The sequence below is a fragment of the Cyphomyrmex costatus genome, unplaced genomic scaffold (assembly GCF_001594065.2).
Source record: "Cyphomyrmex costatus isolate MS0001 unplaced genomic scaffold, Ccosl1.0 scaffold1549, whole genome shotgun sequence".
Lineage (NCBI taxonomy): Eukaryota > Metazoa > Arthropoda > Insecta > Hymenoptera > Formicidae > Cyphomyrmex > Cyphomyrmex costatus.
Genome location: NW_017275554.1, coordinates 21,828 through 30,122, shown reverse-complemented (window position 1 = coordinate 30,122; position 8,295 = coordinate 21,828).

Genomic DNA, 8,295 nt, shown 5'->3' with positions numbered 1-8,295 from the left:
TGCGCAGCACGCTGCAGCAGCAATTCGTTACTATTGGTTAAGAATTTTATGTAAGCTAGATGACGCACTTCCGGCGCAAAATACATTTTGCCGCAGTTCGTTGAAGTTGAACCGAACGAACAGCAAGCAGCAAGCGGCAAAATCGAGGCAATATTATTTATTGCAATAAATATTAGGAAAATAAACGAAGAATGGCTTCGGATAAGGTACGAATGTTTGTAAATTAGATCATTTTATACTTTACACTTTACTCTTTAATTTGTGGTAAAGTATAAAATAATCTAATTTACAAACATGTATCCGTACCTTATCCGAAGCTATTTTTAGTTTATTTACCTAATATTTATTGCAATAAATAATATTTTCATAATAAAACGACGGACATATTGTACGCTTTCTCGATTTTGCCGCTTGCTGCTTACTGTTCGTTCGGTTCAACTTCAACGAACTGCGGCAAAATGTATTTTGCGCCGGAAGTGCGTCAATCTAGCTTACATAAAATTCTTAACCAATAGTAACAAATTGCTGCTGCAGCGTGCTGCGCATAAAAAAGCACCTTAATTCATTTCTATCCATATATGATCCCCTTTACACCGTTAAATTGATTGGTACTCGTATCAAATTGGTACGGACCAAGCATTTGATACGTTCTTATTTACGTCCTTATATCGATCTCAGAATAGATTAGGTTAGGTGACATGACGTTTTCACTGCTTTTCAAGATTTTAAGCCATGGCACACAACAAACTTAAGGCTACTTCCTTAAAAACGTTGATTTTTTTACTGCTTATGTCTTACTAGACATAAGCTATATCCACGCAACTTGAATAGCTGCATATACGCATGCATAAAGAAAATTATCCAATCGCATTTCCCTTATAGAGATGCATGTAAAATGTGATTGGATAATTTTCTTTATGCATACGTTTATGCGGTTATGCAAGTTGTGTGGATATAGCTATAGAGCCCAGACACAAGCTTTTGCATAATGCATAACGCATAGTGCATAAAAGAATCAGCAAATTGAAGTTCTTCTTTTCCATGAAGTGGAAGGAAAGGAGGGATTTAGATTGGTTGATTCTCTTATACATTATGTATTATGCGTTATGCAAAAGTCTGTGCTCCACGCTATAGGGTCGCAACATACATTTTTACATAATTGGCCTTCTACAATAAGGCGAGAAACACACACTTTTGCATAACGCATAAAGCATGTGCATAAGAAATTTCATTGGCCTATTTTCTTATGCATGAGTCAATGGACCAATCAAATTCTTTATGTATATGGTTTATGCGTTATGCAAAAGTCTGTGCTCCCCGCTTATGCCATAAGTCATTACTCACATGACATAAGTGATAAGTCACAATTATAAGTCATAAATCTTAAGGATTTGCATCTACAATAAGTCGTATTAGATCGTTGCATCATAACAGTTCAGTAATTAGATTCAACAATTAAATTCGACAAGTTTGATGAGTTCCATGTCATAAATTTCTTGTATACATTCATATTCCATTTTTAATACGATATAAATCACTTCGATCAAAATATTCTCGATTCAGTTTTTAGGTTATACGAAATCGGTTTTCTCGTAAGAAATGGCAGACACATACTGTTTTTTGATTGGTCAGTCATAACGTAATCATAAGCTGTAAGTCAGAAGAGATGGAATTTGGCCATCTCCACTCGGTCACGGACTACCGACTTATTACTATCTTATGACGCATTACTGACTCGCTTGCAACTAGCTTCTGACTTCTGATTTATGACTTATGGCTTATTGTAGAAGGCCCATAAAGCCAGTTCTACATTAGTTGCAAGCCGATCGCAAGTTTGTTGCGACAGCCAATCTTAAGGTTGGCCAACAGCCAACATTTAAGATACCGACTACCGATTTTCTTACGACTGACCAATCATGTAGCTTCGGTAGACATGTTTTTCAGTTTATACTGCCATTGAGAATAAGAATGTCATTTGCATCAGCATAATGACTATAATTACTTCTTCATCATCCATCACTATCACTATATTACCAGTTTATTATTAAATATATAACACAAATAAATTATTTTCAATTTTAGAACTGATTGTATTCAGTGTCTTTCCAAACGATTCGCTATACAACTAGCGACTCATTGTAGATGCGAAAAATCCTAAAGTCACCGACTTAGGTTAAAACTTAAAACTTTCGATTACCGACTATAGATTAAAAACTCATTGTAGAATCTGCTTTATGGTTAGGTATATAAAGTTCGTACACACGATACACATACTGCACATGTCGCGTTCCATTTAAGTGTGGCAAACTGTGTTCGAGTGTGTTATACTGTGTCGATTTGTGTCTCCTAAAAGGAAAGCAGCCTTTATCTTTCATTAATGTTTTGTGAACAAAAATAAGATAATACATTTTGCACATTGGGTGTATCCAGAAGCACTCTCTGAGCGCTCAATGAGCGCTTTCATCTGATTGGCATATTCTATTAAATTCTAAAATATTGACCAAACAAATTCAAGAGCTCACTGAGCGCTCAGTGAGCCGTCTTGCTTCTAGGTGTATCCATTATAGGCGTGTTCCGATATGCACTGCCAGTACTGAAAATCTATAGTATACGTAACGTAAACTATAGACTCCTTTTACACCGTTAAATTGATTGGTACGCGTATCAAATTGGTGCGGATTAGACATTTGATATGTTCCTGTTTACACGCATTTGTCTAAAAACAGGTTAAGTTGAATTTTTGATTCGGATATAGTATATTTTAATCTTCTTCTTCTTCGTATTTCAATCTCTTAACCTTAACTTACAAATAGTGGATTTAGTCCTAAATGAATCAAGCGTTTACAGCACAATAGAAACTTTTGATGCGCGTACCAACTTGGTCTGATACTCGTGATCGGGAGAATCAGACTAAAATGATCCCCTAGCGTTTATACCGAGCATATCAAGTGATTTGGTACGAATATGGTACTCAATACGCGTATCAACTCAGTGTAAACTAGGCCATAGATTTTCAGTACTGGCAGTGTATATCGGAACATGGCCTATGTGTGGAACAGAATCACTGTATAACTAGAAACCCTATAATAAGGAGTCTGGTCAAAAATATCGTCACTCTCATTGGCTAAGAAAGGAATGTGGCACGACCAATCGTTGCTGTTGAAATTTTCTTCCAAACGCAGCATAATTTAAATATGATGAAATAATAAATTAAGAAAACACTTTCTATTTATTTGTTAATAATTAAATTATTTTATCAATAAAACATAAAATACACAGATTATAAAAAAAATATATATATAAAGTTTATAAACGTTTTTCCACAATTTTTGCTGAGAAATGAGCCTGTTAATTAAAAGATACAAAAATATTATTAATGTATCTTTCAAATATTCTCTATTATTTAGAGAGATATTCTCTATTAAAATATGTAAAACTTACATCGCATATGCATGAATAATCAATGGTTCCTAATTTTGTGTATTAATATTAGGCCCATAAAGGTTATAAAGGTTATAATGGCCTGGTTTTACATCGTGCACTTGATATGCGTATCAGGTACTATATTCGTATCAAATTCGTACTATTTAGTACGCACGATGTAAACGCTATCGGATTATTTTGGTACGAGCGTATCAAGCAGGAGTATCGTACTAAACTGATACGCGTATCAAATGATACAAATGGCGATGTAAATGCATGAAACACATATAATACGCATACCAATTCTTTCACGATATAAACCAGGCCATTGTAACCTTTATGTGTTCTTTATGGACGCCATTTTATTCTTACTAGAATATTGACCAGCCTTATTGGGTGCTTTCCATTTGATGACACAAGTCGACATAAGACGACACAAGTGTCGTTCTATCTTTGGGTACGTTCCAAGTTACGCATGAAGTGCGTAGACTGCATTACTGGTGCGTAGAGTCCTAGGGTGCATTCCGAGTTACGTATGAAGCGCGTAGATTGCATAGAAAGTCGTTCCGAATTAACTATTGCGCGCTTCGAAAGCGTTTCGAGAGTACTTGAATTCCCCAGATTGTACTAACCTTACTGAATTCTTAGCACTCCACTCAGCGCATTGACTGCTTCTCTTTCGACCTGAGGCAGTTGATGCGTCTGATGCGTTCATACGGTCTATGTGCATGATTTGTAATTTGGAACGAGCAATGAGTATCGGACAATAGAACAGTGAACGGACGAATATTTGAGATTTGTGATGGAACAGCGATTACAGCAATTGCATGAATTCCCGGTCTTATTAGAGGATGAAAATAAAGTATTAACTTTATTTTTAAATGAAGAGGATATGGCGAAAATAAGCCAAGATAAAATTGATGGCATTATTTTACCTTGATTTATTTAATGTATAGATTAGACGTTATATTTAGTCAGCCATTTTTAATACCACTGAATGAATATCATGATTGACTGACAGTCAGCTAATCAGGACGCGGAACATCGATTGCGCTTCTCTGATATTAGGACTCTACTAGTGCGTAACGCTTTGAAATCATCTGTTTAGTCAATGCGCATGAAGCGCTTTAATTACTCGGAACGATTTCCTATGCATTCTATGCGAGTTCAAGATAGACCTATACAAGACGTCAATAAACAATTTCCAATAATTGTAATTTCTTTAATACTTTTAAAGAAAAATGATGAAAGTTCCGATGACAGTTCCGAATAGAGCGATAGTGAAAATGAAGTCGAAGACATATCTCTAAGTGATATGCAGACGTTATTTTTTCTATTAATGGTAGATAAATCACATGAAAAACAAATTGGAGTTGAAAAAATTATAGATTACGTCGATCGCGAAATTCCTAATTAATATAACGTCTAATCTATACATTAAATAAATCAAGATAAAATAATGCCATCAATTTTATCTTGGCTCATTTTCGCCATATCCTCTTCATTTAAAAATAAAGTTAATACTTTATTTTTATCCTCTAATAAGACCGGGAATTCATACAATTGCTGTAATCGCTGTTCCATTGCAAATCTCAAATATTCGTCCGTTCACTGTTGTGTTGTTCGGTACTCGTTGTTCGTTCCGAATTACAAATCATGCGCATAGAGACCGCAAGAACGCATCAGACGCATCAACTGCCTCAGGTCGAAAGAGAAGCAGTCAATGCGCTGAGTGGAGTGCTAAGAATTCAGTACGGTTAGTACAATCTGGGGAATTCGAGTACTCTCGAAGCGCTTTCGAAGCGCGCAATAGTTAACTCGGAACGATTTTCTATGAAGTCTACGCGCTTCATATGTAACTCGGAACGCACCCTTTGTCAATCTCTAAATGACAAGAAAGATAGAACGATACTTGTGTCGACTTGTGTCATCAAATGGAAAGCACCCATTATATGATCTCTAAAGGCCGGTATTCATAGTCAATTCTTATTTCAAGACTGCCTTAAGTAATGTTTTAAGATACTAAAGCGGCCCTCTAATTGGTTCGTAATTCTTCAAGACTAAACTTAAGGGGAGGCACCTGTCTCATTTTGACCCCTCGAAATTCTAATGACTGAAGGTGCTCGTATTTTTATTCTTCGTCGATTTTGAGGTCAAAAACATACCAGATTGTTATAAAAAAAAAATTCGAATTTTTCACTGAGAAAAAAATTTTATTTTTTCAATCGTAAAAGATATTGTCAAATGCATACGAGAGATTATTCGAAATGTTGAGAAGATCATATAAAAAAATTACCATGAGAAAATATTGAGAATTGTAAGAGAAGATAGATTTTTAAGATTGAACTTAAGGAATTTCAATCTACTGAAGTCACAAATTAATTGAAAAACATTATTTTTTTGGCTTAGAAATATATTTTTTCAGTACCCAAGAACACGTATGACAATTCTGAAGGACATTCTTTGGCAATTTTATGTCCTGCAGCATAAACATTTAGATTCGTAGGATGGTTGAATTTTTTTTCTATCTCAATCGGAGAGCATTTTCTTGTATCGAAAACCATATTTGAAAAAACGTTTTCAGAATTCTTCAGCATTCGTTCTATCATGATTCTTTTTTACAATCTTCAGCATGCCAATCATCAAATTCCGATGAGTCGTCAACTTATTCAGCATCAGACTAGTTGACGACTCATCGGAATTTGATGATTGGCATGCTGAAGATTGTAAAAAAGAATCATGATAGAACGAATGCTGAAGAATTCTGAAAACGTTTTTTCAAATATGGTTTTTGATACAAGAAAATGCTCTCCGATTGAGATAGAAAAAAAATTCAACCATCCTACGAATCTAAATGTTTATGCTGCAGGACATAAAATTGCCAAAGAATGTCCTTCAGAATTGTCATACGTGTTCTTGGGTACTGAAAAAATATATTTCTAAGCCAAAAAAATAATGTTTTTCAATTAATTTGTGACTTCAGTAGATTGAAATTCCTTAAGTTCAATCTTAAAAATCTATCTTCTCTTACAATTCTCAATATTTTCTCATGGTAATTTTTTTATATGATCTTCTCAACATTTCGAATAATCTCTCGTATGCATTTGACAATATCTTTTACGATTGAAAAAATAAAATTTTTTTTCAGTGAAAAATTCGATTTTTTTTTTATAACAGTCTGGTATGTTTTTGACCACAAAATCGACGAAGAATAAAAATACGAGCACCTTCAGTCATTAGAATTTCGAGGGGTCAAAATGAGACAGGTGCCTCCCCTTAAAACGGTCTTGAATATAAGAACTGACAATGAATACCGGCCTAAGTATAATTACATACAGTAGCGACAGTACCAGCAAATAAAGGATCCAATTTTGTTTTGCGCATGTGTTGACTGTAAAACCAAGAAAATGACGGACTGTAATAGCATTGGATAGCATTATATGCAAAATACTACAACGTCTCTTGATTCGTTTAAATTTAGAGGTCCGCAAAACTCTTTAAATGATTGATAGTCATGTGATCGGTGACCATCGACATCAAAGAAGCCGACAGCTACTGTCGCTACTGTATTGGCGATGCAAAGATCCTCCTAGTAGCGGCCGGTAGAAGCTTCGCTAGTCAGACACATTGGCTAAACTTATACGTGCTATAATGGAAAATAATAAAGTAAAATCAAAAAGAAATACTACATACTGTTTTGTGGCACAATGCCATAATTATAAACAGAAGGGGATCAGTTTTCATCACTTTAAAAAAAAGATTTTTTTAAAAGTTGTGTATTTATATAAACTTCTCTTTTTCTCTCTTTCACGACGCGATGCGTGACGCGCTCGGTGGAAACGTACCATAAGATATATTAGGTGTACAAAAAAGTTCTGAGCTTTAGATTTCATACAACCGAAATAACAATTTAAATTTTATATATCTTCCCGCTCTTTTGCGGTTTTAAAGCGTTAACATTTGGCCTTCTAAAATGCCATACGGTTTGGCGTTTGATGCACATAACCTCAAAAATCAGTAGTGTTCATGATGACAATAACAAAAGAGCATATTCGATTTTCCATCCACTTCGCGTTTCATCTGAAGAAAAATGCTGCTGAAGCCACTGCAATGATTTGTGCTGCATATGGAGAGAACGCTGTAAGTCATCCTACATGTAAAAGATGGTATCAAAAGTTTCGCCAAGGAGATTTCAGCCTTAAAGATGAATTGCGTGCTGGACGTCCTGAAAAGATTGAAACGGACGAATTGCAAGCATTGCTGGATATAAACTCTGCGCAAACTGAAATGGAGCTTGCAGAACAGATTGGCGTTACGCAGCAAGCCATTTTCGTACAAATACATACGAATAAAGATTGAATTTTACAAAAAAAAAAGCTCAGAACTTTTTTGTACACCTAATAGTTCGTGTCTTCGTGGTATGAACTTATAGTTGAAGAAATGTGTTGGATATGAGTAGAGTTCTAGATATCAGAGAAGCGCAAATGGCTTAAGTCAGTATCGCAAAATTACTAAAAAAAAATACTAAAAATGGCGTCGTTTGCAGATGAACTATAAAATCCACTAATCGTCTATTAGTCAGCCATTTTTAGTACCAATGAATGTCATGATTGGCTGATAGCACGCCAATTAGGACGCGGCACATCGGTTGCGCTTCTCTGATATCTAGGACTCTAGTAATAACAAAATGTAGTCGACGAAAATGAGAGAGAGAGTCCGTGGAAGACGACCATCTCTATCTTTTTCCATTAAATGGTGTAATGAAAGAGAGAATGAGAGGGATATGGTCGTCTTCCACGGTTCCTCTCTCTCATCCTTATCGACCATTTTGACACACGGATCGCACAGTACATTCTCTATGCCTTTGGTTTA